This window comes from Schistocerca cancellata, chromosome 3 (assembly GCF_023864275.1).
Source record: "Schistocerca cancellata isolate TAMUIC-IGC-003103 chromosome 3, iqSchCanc2.1, whole genome shotgun sequence".
In the NCBI taxonomy this organism is placed as follows: Eukaryota; Metazoa; Arthropoda; class Insecta; order Orthoptera; family Acrididae; genus Schistocerca; species Schistocerca cancellata.
This window is the reverse complement of record NC_064628.1, coordinates 784,491,860-784,507,681: the sequence shown is the minus strand read 5'-3', so window position 1 is coordinate 784,507,681 and position 15,822 is coordinate 784,491,860.

Genomic DNA, 15,822 nt, shown 5'->3' with positions numbered 1-15,822 from the left:
ATTTCGCCTTTTGTTTCCCCAACTGACGAAATTTCCTTGGGGTGGTGGTTTCGATGAAGAATCCGCACCCTTATGTTCCAGTGCAGGCTGCTTATCATCTTGCAGCAGCGAAAACTGTGTAATGCACTTTTTTGTGTATAAATATGGACATAATGAAAAGCACCACTCACACGCTAAGAAGTTTCATCTCAACTGCTTCGAAATACAGAACTGTATCTTGACTAGGCTTTTAACTTCTAGCGGACCTTTAAAGGCAAATTTACATTTACTTGATTGTTGTCAGCACACCATTGTACACAACACTCACGACAGATGTTCCGTCATAGCCTTGGCCGAAACACTTTCTCGCATCTACAATGAGATCACAAAAGTGATAGTACAGTGGAAACTCATATACAGATGCTGGCAGTATCGCGTACACAAGGCAGAAAAGCGCGTTGGCAGAGCTATAATTTGCACACAGATGATTCAGTTGAAAAGGTTTCCGAAGTGATTACTGCCGCACGATGAGAATTAACTGACTTAGAAAACGGAATGGTAGTTGGAGCTAGACGCATGGGACATTCCATTTCGTAAATCTTCACGAAATTCAATGTTCCGAGATGCACAGTGTCAAAAGTGTGCCGAGAATACCTAATTTCTGTCATTACCTGTCACAACGGACAGCGTAGTTCCCTACAATCTTCACTTAACGACGGAGAGCAGCAGCATTTTGCTAGAGTTGTCAGTGCTCACAGACAAGCAACAATGTTTGGAATAACACCAGAAATCAATGTGGGAAGTACGATTAACGTATCCGTTAGGACAGGGTAGAGAAATTTGGTGTTAATGGGCTATGGCAACAGACGACCGACTGCAAGACATCGCTTTCAGCGCTTTACCCGAGCTCGTGACCGTATCGGTTGGATCCAAGACGAACGTAAAACCGTCGACTGGTCAGATCAGTCCCGATTTCGTTGGTAAAAGCTCATGGTAGAGTCTGAGTGTAGCGCAGACTCCGCGAAGTAATGGACCCAAGTTGTCAACAAGGCACTGTACAAAATGGTGGTGATTCCATAATGGTCTAGGCTGTGTTAACTTGGGATGGACAGCGTCCTCTGGACCAACTGAACCGATCACTGATTGGAAATGACGTGTTGGTTTACTTACAGATCATTTGCAGCCATTCATGGGCTTCATGTTACCAAACGCGTCGTCCGCAGCTCGTGGTCGTGCGGTAGCGTTCTCGCTTCCCGCGCCCGGGTTCCCGGGTTCCATTCCCGGCGGGGTCAGGGATTTTCTCTGCCTCGTGGTGACTGGGTGTTGTGTGATGTCCTTAGGTTAGTTAGGTTTAAGTAGTTCTAAGTTCTAGGGGACGGATGACCATAGATTTTAAGTCCAATAGTGCTCAGAGCCACTTGAACCAAACGCGTCATCGCGCCACAACCGTTCGCGATTGGTTTTAAGAATATTCTGGACAGTTCGACTGAATAACTTGGCCACCCACATCACCCGATATGAATCCCATGAAACATATATGGGACATAAAGGAGGGGTCAGTTCGTGTATAAAATCATGCATCGGCAATTACGTGAGGCTATAGAGGCAGTGTGACTCAGAATTTCTGCAGGGGACTTCCAACGACTTGTTGAGTCAATGCCACGTCGAGTTGTCTCGCTACCCCGGGCAAAATGAGGTCCTGCACGGTGTTAGGAGTTATCCCATTGACTTTTATCACCTAGGTGTAGTCCCTTCCGCTGTATATATTCAGTTCGTATGCTAATGAAGAATGATCTTTGACCTGGGTAAAGGAGGCAACTGTTTCACATAACTTTACTTTACAATAATTTTCAAAACAATTTCTGGTTGTTTTAACGTAGTGAAAGACTATTCTTGACTGATAAATTTTAGTAAATATTTCGTTTTCCGTTACCATTTTAATTACTCGTTTTTTCTTATTTTTTAATGTTGGATGCTCGTTAGCCACGGGGGCCATGCCACGGTCGACCTAGTGTAGTTACGCCCCTGCTGTTATCTCTGGATAGTTTCCTCAGTTGTCCTGTGATTATTTTCCGCTTTTACTCTGAGTAAGAAACATATGGCAAAAAAAAAATTGGGTTCAAATGGCTCTGAGCACTATGCGACTTAACTTCTGAGGTCATCAGTCGCCTAGAACTTAGAACTAATTAAACCCAACTAACCTAAGGACATCACACACATCCATGCCCGAGGCAGGATTCGAACCTGCGACCGTAGCGGTCGCACGGCTCCACACTGTAGCGCCTAGAACCGCACGGCCACTCCGGCCGTCAAACATATGGCAGCGCGTCGTAGTTCTCAACAATAGACGTGTCCCTGTGGCGGGCCACGCTGTTGCTCAGCAACAGTCTAAGACGAGACGGACTGGTGAGCAACATGTGTGCCTTCGTCTGCAGTCAGCAAAATCGCAAGAAAACCGTGATATCCAGCAAGAGCTCGCTGCAACAGTAGCAGTCAAAAGGTAAGTCATCAGCGTCAAACTGAGTGTACTTTCCTGCGGATGTAAGTTATAACATAAATATTCACAGGCATGTAAATTAATGCGGTCTAGTGAAGCAGGGGATACAACCCGTCGGTTTTGACCAATGACGTCATACATTAGACATAGATAGTAATGTCTTCACTTCGAGTCATTGATGATAAAACAGTTCTGTCTTCCGGATAAGCGGTATCATTGTACATTAAATTAATTGAATGGGATTCTAAAAGCGATCGCTTCGTATTGCTTAAAATATTCTTTGTGTGTTTTACATAAATTAATTGGTTGTTTCTTATTCATTCGGTACGTAATTTCATTCGTAATGATATTGAGGTAATTTGGACTATTATTTTCTTATAGTAGAACAATATTTAGTGTCTTATTTTCGTTTGTAGGAATGGATTTGTCTGTTGCAATGAACCTTGATGATGTACGACAAGCTATGGGCGAAGACATGTTGACCACAATTTGTTTCTTGCAAATCTGTGGTATTATTGCTGAATACGTTCGATGTCGTGAGTTCGACGAACATACGCACCTCACCAGTGCATCTCGTCGCCGTACTCACGACTTATTTGTATGGAGGTGCAGCAGAGATAGGTTGTGGCGATCCATTAGGAGGGGAACGTGTTTCGAGAAATCTAAACTCGCCCTGAGAGACATTATGAAAATCACTCATTGTTGGTGTTTAAGATATCTTGTGTGGCTCTGTGTGCATGAATGCCGTGTGAGTAAGCGTACGGTAGTGGACTGGTACTCTTCTTGTAGGGAAGTTTGTGGGGAAAACACGAAATATAGGAGGCCGTTGGGGCGGCCGTGTATTATGGTCGAAATTGACGAATCACATTTTGGCAAAAAGAAGTACAACAGGGGGGAACCTCCGGTGGGATTATGGGTTTGGGGGGTAGTAGTTTCAGGTCAGCATTGTGACGATGTAGTGTTCAAAGTAGTACCGAATAGAAGTAAGGAAGTTTTGGTTAGCTTAATTGAAGATCACGCTGCAGAGAGTTCTATTGTTATTTCAGACGGGATTTCTTCATATAGGGATTTAGGGGATAGGGGTTATCAACATCTTGTAGTAAACCACAACAATGAATTTAGATCATTATCCACAGGGGTTCAAAATGGTTCAAATGACTCTGAGCACTATGGGACTTAACTTCTAAGGTCATCAGTCCCCTAGAACTTAGAACTACTTAAACCTAACTAACCTGAGGGTTATTGGTCAGCGGTGAAATCTCTGATAGGGAAAGGGAAACGTCAGATTTCGACACTTCAAAGCCACGTACTCGAGTATTCGTGGGGATACCGTATTCCGCGGACATATTGCCCGTTTAAATGTTTTATTAAACATATTGGCAAAATGTACCGTCCCAAATATCTCAGCTAATTTCACATTGGGTGGGGGGGGGGGAGGGGGGGTTGGTGCATGGGTGTGTGTGTGTGTGTGTGTGTGTGTGTGTGTGTGTGTGTGTGAGAGAGAGAGAGAGAGAGAGAGAGAGAGAGAGAGTGTGTGTGTGTGTGTGTGTTTTCGTAATATGTTTGTTCTGAATGTGGGTACGTGATTTTCGTTAATGTCTTTCTAGGCGAGCTTCGGTTATTCCACGATATTTCCATCTGGTAAGTTCACTTTTCCATTTGCTTCTTTTACTGTATTTCACAGTTTTGACATATTTCATTCTTTTATTACACCAATAGGTGTATTTTCGTGTAGTGAAGTAAGTAATAACAATTTCTTAGCTGTCGATCTTCTTTCGTTTCCCAGCACTAGTATCAGTACAACATTTTCCAATCTGTACTTGCTATATTACAGGCGAAACCACCGACACAACTAAAATTTGTATCCCGTCCTTCACTTGACCTTTACACTGACACTATGTATGTCAATTCAAGAGTAAGATGCAAATGTTGCGTATAGCTGTATAGCTCAAGTAAAGAATGGGATACTATTATCGTCGAAGGCCACAAAAAAATTCACCCCATAGTGAAGTAAGGGATATATATATATATATATATATATAGATGTCAACGGAAGTATGGTATACAAATATTACGTACGTAGCTCCTTCTGTCATCAGTAGTACTGATATGTACGTGAGAATAGACTGTTAGTAATAGCGAGGACGTAATAAACAACACATCTACAGTTTGTATCCCGTGTTCCATTCAGGGTTTACTGAAGCAGAGGATACATCGTTCAAGTGAACAACAGGACAGTAATGCTAGTGAAAACGAAGAAATCAACGTACGCCAAACTTGTATTCCGTACTGCACTTAAGCAACACAGTTCGAATGAGCTTCGAGATATAACTCATATACATGTGGCGTGATGTATTCTTTCATACTAATATACTTCTTTCATTTTTTTCCATTTTATTTTGCGGGGAAATAATAAGATACAAACACGCGATATTCTTAACATGAAAATACTAGTGGCCCTTATATATGTTAACTATAGTTTTCGTCTCTCGCATTCCTTTGTTTCTGAACATTCTTTTCAGCTCTTTCATCTTTGTAATAAATGCTCTCTGGCTAACTCTGACGTCATTGGTCAAAGCCGACGGGTTGTATCCCCTGCTTCACTAGACCCAACTAACGTGTATGGAGGAAGACCTTCGACTCCGCAGTTTTATTTAGGGTCTTTTGATTTTGCAAACTAGTTACCCAGACTGTTTATTAGGATTCGTCTGAGGCGGTTTCTGCTTGAGGAGCATGAGTTTTATAAACCTAATCAAAGTAAAACGGGAAAACAACAAATTATACTTCTTCCTACGAAATTTCGGTGCCAAGTGATCTCTGTATTAAATCATATAGACATCGCTTGAGAACTCGAGTGTGTCACCGTTGCGTCTTGTAGCACACGTTTTCCATGCACATATCATTATTAAATATAATAGACGAAATTCAGACATTAAGCTATATTTTTGCCACATAACTAATTTCTCTTTGAAGCTTAGTTATCTTTTAAACTGAATTAAATTGAATTTTTGAATTTGACACTGCTGGTTCTCTCTACATATAATTAAATAAGGTGGGTCATATTTCTTTGTTGTTCGAATGCAGTTCTCTATTCTCAGTCCCACTAAAATGCACCCATATTTGCTGGGATTTTCGTCTCCCATGTACTGAAATGGCAGGGATCGCTCGAATTGGAACTGGTAATATAACTCTCACTGTGAACTTTAGCCATCAAATCATACTGTGCGAAATACGCCTGAGAAGGCTCCAGGACCAGTTACCGAGTAGCTGTTTCTATAGAACTCAAAAGGTTGTGTATGAATTCGGGCTGAAATCTACTTCTTTACGGTTGCTACTAATCTTTGATTTCAATATTGTACGCAAAGAGTGTCTTCATTGCAGGTATCCATAAATTTAGACCATTTTATTCCTACTTATATACAACATTTCTGTGATCTTTGACTCTACGCGTTACATGTGCTTTCGTTTACTATTACATTGACGTTGCGAACAAAGTAACGCCTATTAGCTAAGTTGACAAAACCATTCGCTTATCTTTCCATCAAAATGATTTCCGACAGCGGTTTTTGTTTTCTTCACATAGAAGATTTAAATTGAGTAACTGATTTTACAAATTTTTCCATTTTAAGTTTTCCTTACTTTTTTCCACCATGGACCCTTGAGGGTGATAGGTCACGGTCGCCCAAGCATATTATGTCCATTCTAGCAGTTCACATACTGTCATAGGGGCATAAAGGTAGAGAATACAGCACAGTCGAGCCACTAAACTACCGTTGCCACCTTCATTTGACGTAAGCACTGCATAAATCATGAAGTGCGATGTCTCTCACAGTATCGAAACTTCCAGTCGCCTCGGAATGGATAAATACAGACCCTGTATGGTTTCAAAGGGAATCTTACACCACTCTTCTTGCAAAATAATGACAGCTTCAGGTAACAATGATAGACGTGGGTAGCGGTCACACACCCTTCCCTCCAAAGTAGACCATAAAGACACAAAAACAGTGAGATTTGGTGACTGGTGGCAAGAGGAGATATGACAATTCATCGCCGTGCACTCGAAACCAGGCCTCCATCGACAGGAGCCCTATCGCCTTTGAACATAGTATCATCGTTAGGGAATAAACATCATATCATGGGATAGACCTTACGGCTGAAATGGTCACATCGTCATTGACAGTAATGCCATGTTGCAGAGTAACCATGGACCCATGGAATACCAGCATATCGCTGTCAAAATCGTCAGCGAATCACTGCCATATCTCACTTACGGTACGTAAACTCGGTCTCAAAATTAGAAACAGTGTAAAACTAAACTTATCCGACCAAACGACTTTCTTCCATTGCTCCAGAGACGAAATTCCATAGTTTCGGCCACACGTTATCCTGTTAATATACCCCACTGATGAGTGGCTTTGGAATTTCAGTTCGCCCTGCGATTCCTAGCTTATAGGGCTCCTTCCGCGTTGTTTTGTTGCAGACAGGGGTCTAAGGTGCGACGTTTAGATTTTCAGTTACTTTTGCAGTTGACGTCCCTTATTTTTCTTCAAAATTATCTTCAATGACCGTATTTCACGGTCTTTCAACACACAGTTTCACCTGCTTTGTGACCTAATGGATGACGTTTTGCTGCTTTCCCTGTATGAGGTATAAATCTTCGACACGTGCCTCTGGTAACACCAAACACGTCCGCTACATTATTTATGGAAGCATCCAACATACGTGGGCCAACCATCTCACCAAATTCCAGTTCACTTAGCTCCGATATAACGCACTAACAATTACACAGAATGCTTCTGACCACAACTAACACATGGAATCTACTGAGGACATGGCACAGGTGCTGTTCATGATCAAATCAAGCGCAACCTGCAGGCTTGGCTAGCATCTGCATTTATCTTGAAGCATGCATTTTCCCATACTTTTCTCCAACTCCAGTAACTATCGTAAATAAAGGTGGAGGGAACGCGGGAAACCGAGTGGCACCAAAGTAGTTCCACTAGCCATAAAATTGCGAAAAGTATGCGTGTTAAGACGCATTTTTAATTGGCTGACATAGTTTAATATGTTTTAATTGCAATGTGTTATGAATCAAGACATTATACTTAGCACAAAAAGTGCAGTTGCCATCAGTGCAATAAGGTCTCTGTTGTCATGACGTCGTCCCACAAACTCCTTATGTGTGACGCAATGAAACCCTCATGGAGATATGTTGTCTCGGCAACCTCACTGTTTCTTCAATGGATCTGTAGCAATGAAAATACATAGTGACTGAAGGATTCCGTTCCTCATCGCTGCAACGAAAATAAACTGAACATCCAAAGAAACTGGTACACCTGCCTAGCAGAAGTGCTACAACACGACGTGGCATGGACTTGACTAATGTCTGAAGTAGTGCTGGAGGGGATTGACACCATTAAATCCTGCAGGGCTGTCCATTAATTCATAAGATTATAACGGGGTTGAGACCTCTTCTGAACAGCACGTAGCAAGGCATCCCAGGTATGCTCAATAATGTTCATGTCTTGGGAGTTCAGTGACCATCGGAAGTGTTTAAACTCAGAAGAGCGTTGCTGTAGCCATTCTGTAGCAATTGTCGACGTGTGGGCTGTCGCATTGTCATGCTGGAATTGCCCAAATCTGTCGGAATGCATAATGCACATGAATGGATGCAGGTGATCACACAGGATGCTTACGTACGTGTCATGTCAGAGTCTATCTAGACGTACAAGAGGTCCGATATCACTCAAACTGCATACACTCCACACCATTACAGAGCCTCCAGCGACTTGAAAAGTCCCCTGCTGACATGACATGGATTCAAGAGGTTGTCTCCATACCCGTGCACTTCGATCCGCTAAATACAATTTGAAACGAGACTCACCCGACCAGGCGACATGTTTCCAGTCCAATGTCGGTGTAGACGGCCGCAGGCGAGGCGTAAAGCTTTGTGTCGTGCAAGCATCAAGGATACACGAGTGGGCCTTCGGCTCCGAAAGCCCATATCGAGGATGTTTCGTTGAATGGTTCACACGCTGACACTTGTTGATGGACCAGCATTGAAATCTGCAGCAATGTGCGGAAAGATCACACTTCTGTCACGTTCAACGATTCTCAGAAAATGTGTTCAAATGTGTGTGAATTCTTATGGGAAGAAACTGCTGAGGTCATCGGTCCCTAGAATTACACACTACTTAAACTAACTTAAACTAACTTACGCTAAGGAAAACACACACACCCACGCCCGAAGGACGAATCGAACCTCCGCCGATAGCGGCCGCCAGATTCGTGACATGGTGCCTCTAACTACGCGGCCACTCCGCGCGGATGAAAGATTCGCTTCAGTCGTCGTTGGTCCAGTTCTTGCAGGCTCCTTTTCCGGCAGCAGCGATCTCGGAGATTTGATGTTTTGCCCGATTCATGATATTCCCGATACACTCGTGATATGGTCGTACCGAAAAACACCCACTATATCGCTACCTACTCTTGCGCCGACTGTAACACCACGTTCAGATTCACTTAAATCTTGATAACCTGCCATTATAGCTGCAGTAATCGATCTGACAACTGTGCCAGATACTTCTTGTCTTACATAGACGTTGCCGACCCCAGTGCCTTATTCTGCCTGTTTACGTATCTCTGTATTTGAATACGCATGCCTATACCAGTTTCTTTGGCGCTTCAGTGTATAATGTGTGGTGTCACCGCCAGACACCACACTCGCTAGGTGGTAGCTTTAAATCGGCCGCGGTCCAGTAGTACATGTCGGACCCGCGTGTCGCCACTGTCAGTAATTGCAGACCTAGCGCCACCACATGGCAGGTCTAGAAAGACGTACTTGCACTCGCCCCAGTTGTACGACGACTTTGCTAGCGACTACACTGACGAAGCCTTTCTCTCATTTGCCGAGAGACAGTTAGAATAGCCTTCAGCTAAGTCCATGGCTACGACCTAGCAAGGCGCCATTAACCATATCTGGAGAGAGTCTCATTTGTATAGTCAAGAGCGATGTACCACAAGGATGAATTAAAGTTAAGTAAACAGACGCTACGTACTTTTCTTTAGTGCATTAACGTATCCTGTTCCAGACTTCACGCCAGTCGGCGTGTGTGTACGCGTGCCTTTCTGTTACCCGTCACGGTGGACTGGCTGTCTTGTCAGTCCACTACATAATGGAGCAGTAAAGAATAGCTTCACGATATACATTACGGTTTGTTATTTTTGTGTTCCAGAAACGACTTTAGATTTGCTGTTTCACTTTCTAGAAAACTCGAAATTCACGCTCTAATTCTATTCAAAGTCGTTCTAGTCGTTCTACTGTTCAACTGCAGTAATTATGTTTTCTGCAAAAAGCATCCTATTTAGATTTCAGAATGTGAAAGTAATTTGTTCCGTCATTTAAATATGACAGTTCTAACACTAATATTAAACAAAATGAGCGGTAGTGTACACCCTTGAGATATCTCAGAGTTGGATGTGCCATCGAAAACTCAAATACGCGTTCCGTCGAACAGTCATTACATTATTCTTACGATGTTACGACGGAAGACATCGGCAACCACCAAAGAGGTTAGGTTATCAGATTCTTATGCCTATACTACGACAGCACTTACACCCTCAGAACATTATGACGTTAAGAGCAACACTAACATAATTTGGAAATAGTGTAGTACAGTTAAAACGAGCTTTGGAAATAAAAACTGGTAGTATCAGAACTACTTTATATATATATATAAAAAAGGAATAGGTTAGATATTTATTCAGAAACTTTGATTTTGGCCCCAACCCTTCCCAAAACTAACCACCAACAGTCGACCTTTCTCCGTTTTTAGTTTAATCCTCAACCCATTTCACCTCCAACCCACCTTTTTTCCTGTATTTGATTGCATCAGAAAGTGTAATTGCTCTGCCATAATTTCTGAATGTTTCCGGTAGTTTCTTCTGCCCACATAATTATATATCCACAATACACTTCCAGCTCGGAAGTTCAGGCTCAAATGGCTCTGAGCACTATGGGACTTAACAGCTATGGTCATCAGTCCCCTAGAACTTAGAACTACTTACACCTAACTAACCTAAGGACATCACACAACACCCAGTCATCACGAGGCAGAGAAAATCCCTGACCCCGCCGGGAATCGAACCCGGGAACCCGGGCGCGGGAAGCGAGAACGCTACCGCACGACCACGAGCTGCGGACGGAAGTTCCGGTTTAACACGCATGTTAATAACAACTTAAAATATCACTTCATAAAATAACTAGCACGTTGAGTCCCACTTACCCATCGAAACACAAGACAACATCACATATCATAGATCCTGTAACATAATAACAACAAGAAATAATTATTAAAATTAAATAGTTCACAGTGTTATATTAGCACTGCCTAGCAACCCAAGTAGTCCCGAATTTTAAGTTATTCTAACAAAGAAAGGGTCAGGACAAATCTTTGGTACACAGTCCTTTTCTAACAAATGGTAAACTGACCAGTGCGTCGAACGCCCACAGTGACAAGAAGCTCCATCAACAGTGACCCTACTGCCTAACCAGCTGCAGCCGCACTGACTGTAACCAATCCTGATTGATGCAGCCTGGGAGCTCTGATCTACATTATTTGTACAAGCAAAGCACCCTGAGTCTGGAAGTCGACCCTCAGTACACATTGGCTACATCTACATTTACATTTATACTCCGCAAGCCACCCAACGGTGTGTGGCGGAGGGCACTTTACGTGCCACTTGTTAAACATCTCCGTAACGCTATCACGGTTACCAAATAACCCTGTGACGAAACGCGCCGCTCTTCTTTGGATCTTCTCTATCTCCTCCGTCAACCCGATCTGGTGCGGATCCCATACTGATGAGCAATACTCAAGTTGTTGCAAGGCCACAAGCTATGGACCTGAAACACAATTATAATGAAGCAACACTCTGCAGGAAACATTCTGAGTATACCACTTGAGTTCTATGTTTTGCTGAGTGGGGTGGAGGGGACTGCATCTGTCCACAACACATTCCCTCCCGGAAATTGGACTATTCTCAAAAAGATGATCTACGGTATCGTACAGAAAGATGGTTTCATATACCCACAGCGCCGGACGCTAATACGAATGTATGTGGGCTGCAGACTGTCGCAGTCAGCAAAGCCAATAAGTCGTCCCACTTCACAAACTGGTAAATAGCACTCGGAGCTCACGCGGTTAACTGCAGCGGTCACTTTACTCCGAGCCATCTTCCCGTTCGTAGGCTCACCACAGACTGCCCTCGCGGCCGTTTCTGCCTGTCTCCATGGCTTCGTCACACAAGGATCAACGCTCCATGGAGCCACAGGTCACAACGGTTCGCGTCAACGACAATATGTCGTGAAACGTCACATCATTTCGAGGCCCCCAAATTAATTCTCTTCTTGTTACTCCCCGCCGGCCGGAGTGGCCGAGCGGTTCTAGGCGCTTCAGTCTGGAACCGCGCGACCGCTACGGTCGCAGGTTCGAATCCTCCCTTCGGCATGAATGTGTGTGATGCCCTTAGGTTAGTTAGGTTCAAGTAGTTCTAAGTTCTAGGGGACTGATGACCTCAGAAGTTAAGTCCCATAGTGCTCAGAGCCATTTGAACACTTTTTTTTTACTCCTCCTTCTGTTCCTTTGCTCAACCCCGTTATGGGACTCAACGTCTTAATTCATCAGTCCCCTAGAACTTAGAACTACTTAAACCTAACTAACCTAAGGACATCACACACATCCATGCCCGAGGCAGGATTCGAACCTGCGACCGTAGCAGTCGCGCGATTCCGGACTGAAGCGCCTAGAACCGCTCGGTCACCACGGCCGGCAACCCCGTTGTCCTTTTGTTTCGATCTTCCTTTACTTTATGCCTGTCACAAAACTGTAACCTCTCAAATATGGCTTCCAGGGTATGCAATAGTTACAGGAATCAGTGATGAGTTTGGAGCAGTTATTAAAATATTGCTTTTTACACAATTAGTTTTAATCCAGACGAGTTTGTAACGACATATCTACCCGGTCCAGTCATATGAATATGAACAGCACCATTGTTCGACGTCAACGTCCACTCACAGACGGGCAGGTGCAACATTAAGAGTAGAGAGTATACAAAGCGTCTTGGGGCATTCAGGCGGAGGAGGGGGGCGGGGGAAAGGGCGGGAGGTGACGTGGGAAACAGTGTAACCGTTGTCACATTATGGAAATGGAGCGATTTATCTGACGGCCAAAAGGGCATGACCATTGGCTTCCAGGCCAACGGTGGGAGTAACTTCGAAACTGCTAAGTCTATGTATTTATTGTTCGAGTGCCGCTGTGGTCAAAGTATACCGTGCATCGCAAAAAGGAGCTTTCCAATATGGGCACCATGCAGCTGTGGTCCACAGTGAGCAGTAGGTGCATGACGCCTACAGGGAAGTGTACAACTATTGAGCAACTGACCGCGCAGATGAACCAAGGGACTATAAACAGTGTCTCATCAACGACCGTTCAACGAATGTTGCTGCGTATGGGCCCCCACAGCAGTAGCCTGCTTCATGCACCCGTGCTGACTGCTGGTACAACTGGACATCCACTCAGTGGCGACTGGTGGCCTTTTCAGATGAATCGTGTTCTATGCTCCAGTGGAAATATGGACGTTGGCATGTACACAGTGAAACATCTAAAATCAAACACCTCGCAATAATCGGCAGAAGGTTCCATGTCCGAGGTATATCGTGGGTGATGTCGTCATTCTCGAAATTGCAGTGTATCAAGTAGCCATATATCCTCAAGGACCATGCCCAACCATATATGGAGTCTTTCTCTCCTCAGGATAATGGCATCTACCAGACCGACAACGCTACATGTCACACAGCTCTAAGTGTACGTACATGGTCCAAAGAGCACCCGGATGCGTTTATTATACTCCTCTGGCCACCAAATGCCCCGGATTTAAACGCAATCGAGAATCTGTGGCGTCACCTCGATCGCGCTGTTTCGTAACGGACCATCAACTGAGAAACCTAGCGCAGCTGTCCACGAGACTGGAGTATGCATGACCCCATATCCCTGTCGGTACCTTCCAGAATCTGCGGGACCACCTCGATCGGGCTGTTTCGTAATGGATCATGAGCTGAGAAACCTAGCGCAGCTGTCCACGAAACTGGAGTTTGCATGATTCCGTACCCCTGTCGATACCTTCCAGAACGTCATTGAGTCTCTCCCTCCGCATCTCGCAGCGGTCCGCGCTGCAATAGGTGGTTCAGGCTTTTAACAGCTGGTCAATTTAATGCGACTGACCAGCGTATAGTCTTACGTTGAAAGTACAACCCAATAAGTGAAGTATCGAACAGAATCATGTGTTGAGGCAGAAAAAATGGGTAATGTGTGTCGCATTTTAAGAAAAGCTAGTTTTTGACGAACCTTAGTGTTTTTGGCAATCCTGAATTTTGCTTCGTTCAAGAATATAATGTTTCAGGTACTTTCAATGGTATATGTGGGTACTGTTTGCCAAATGTTTTGTGAATATAGTTAGTGGTAAGGAATTAATAAATTAAAAAGTCATGTCTGATACTGAAGTTTTCCTGCATGAACAGCAAAGATTAGTAAGTGACAAACTTTTCTCCTCCCATTAATTTCTAGAGAGAATAACGAAGAAAAGTTTCTATAAGATTTGAAATTATGTTTATAGTTCATTCCGAGTCGTTAAGTGTTCTACTTCTCATATATTGGATGAATATAGTCTGCACAATCTGCACGCCGTGAACTAGGCTGTCTCAAGGCATACACATGCTTTCTAACTTTAATACTTGACTTCTTGACCTTTAACGTGTGCTTTTACCTCTTAATGGCTACATTATGACAGCATTTTAATGTTATATTTTGGCTACAATTAAATTAAATATTGAAAATAAAGTTCTTGGTAATCCTGGAAGCCGTGAAATAGGCAAATCAGCAAGTGTCATTGGATGACTGGGTGGCCGTTTTATCTCTTTGTAGCATTCATAAATCGTAATGTTTCTCCTGCAGATCGTGATACCTTTTGAAGTTGGCTATGGCAAAAAACTAATAGAAAGCACGATTACCGGATTACTTGCTTATTCTGTGCATGAAAATTACAAGACGTCATTGTAAATGTCACTGAATACAAACGTAAGAAAGAAAAACACGTGCGGCATAAAGGCGTCTCTTTCCTGGGATTCTGTATCAGCCTCTGTTGTCGAGGACAACATTCGACTTAATGCTACTTCACAACTTTTCAGAGGCATTTCCAGCATTTGTGTTAATTAACGGTGCTCGTTAAATGTTAAGCTAAATTTGAAGTTCTTACTGTTTTATAAATCTAATTTCGACTTCTGAGACTTATGTATAGCTGAAAGAGGCCCTTTAGCGCTAATGAATGTCGAGACAGAATCATTGTATGAGCCGATTAAGCAAACATTAGTGAGTATTTCGCTCTCAGAGTATTCCGAAACATTCCGATAAGGCAAAGAGGCCTTGTCTTTTAAATGCGAAGGCTGAGTTCGTTTCGGAACGTTGCTATTTCCGCTTTCTTCCTCGCTCACACTGCCCCAGATCTCTAAAGACAGTGCCTGTTGACACAGTACCTAATCAACAACGAGATACAGTGAAAATTTCACTATCACCTATCAGTAAGAAATTGACACATGTTGAATTTTGACACATAAATTACACACACTAATAAATCCACAGTTATTTCAGAAATGTGGAACCATAACAGGCGATAGGATTCTGATAATTCGAATTCTATACTCCACATAGTTGATCTACTTTCTAGGCCTACAATCTGTTTACATAAAGTGCCCATTGGTCCCTTTAACGGTAACTCTCTTATAGAAGTATTACATGCCTAAATTTGGGCGATCTGTGCCTGTTGATCAAATCATTCATCAAAATAAATGTTAACATGAAAGTAACATGTATAGCGTAACTTACATTTTTCATGTATTATTTTTTTGCACACGACTAATTTACTACCGCACCGACGCCTTTACACAATCAACCTGTATCGGTAGCAGATGCCCAAGGAAGACTGCAAACTATCACTTGTTGCGGAAGGATTCCTTGTTAACGCTAAATTTATTGCCTGCAGACTTCGAAAGGGTGACTCCATATTTTATTTTGTGACCAGGTGAGATACATATGCAATGAAAGTCAAACTTCCCAAAACGTCATCTACTTATATAAATCCTCACACAAAACGAGTGCAGTAGCTGCACTGAGGCGTAACACGAACATGTTTAATAACATACTATTCACTGACAAATTATCGCAAGGCCATCAAACATTTGCAAGTACCAAGGATGGCGGAGAAACAACACAAAGAACCGATATGTATGCTACCAC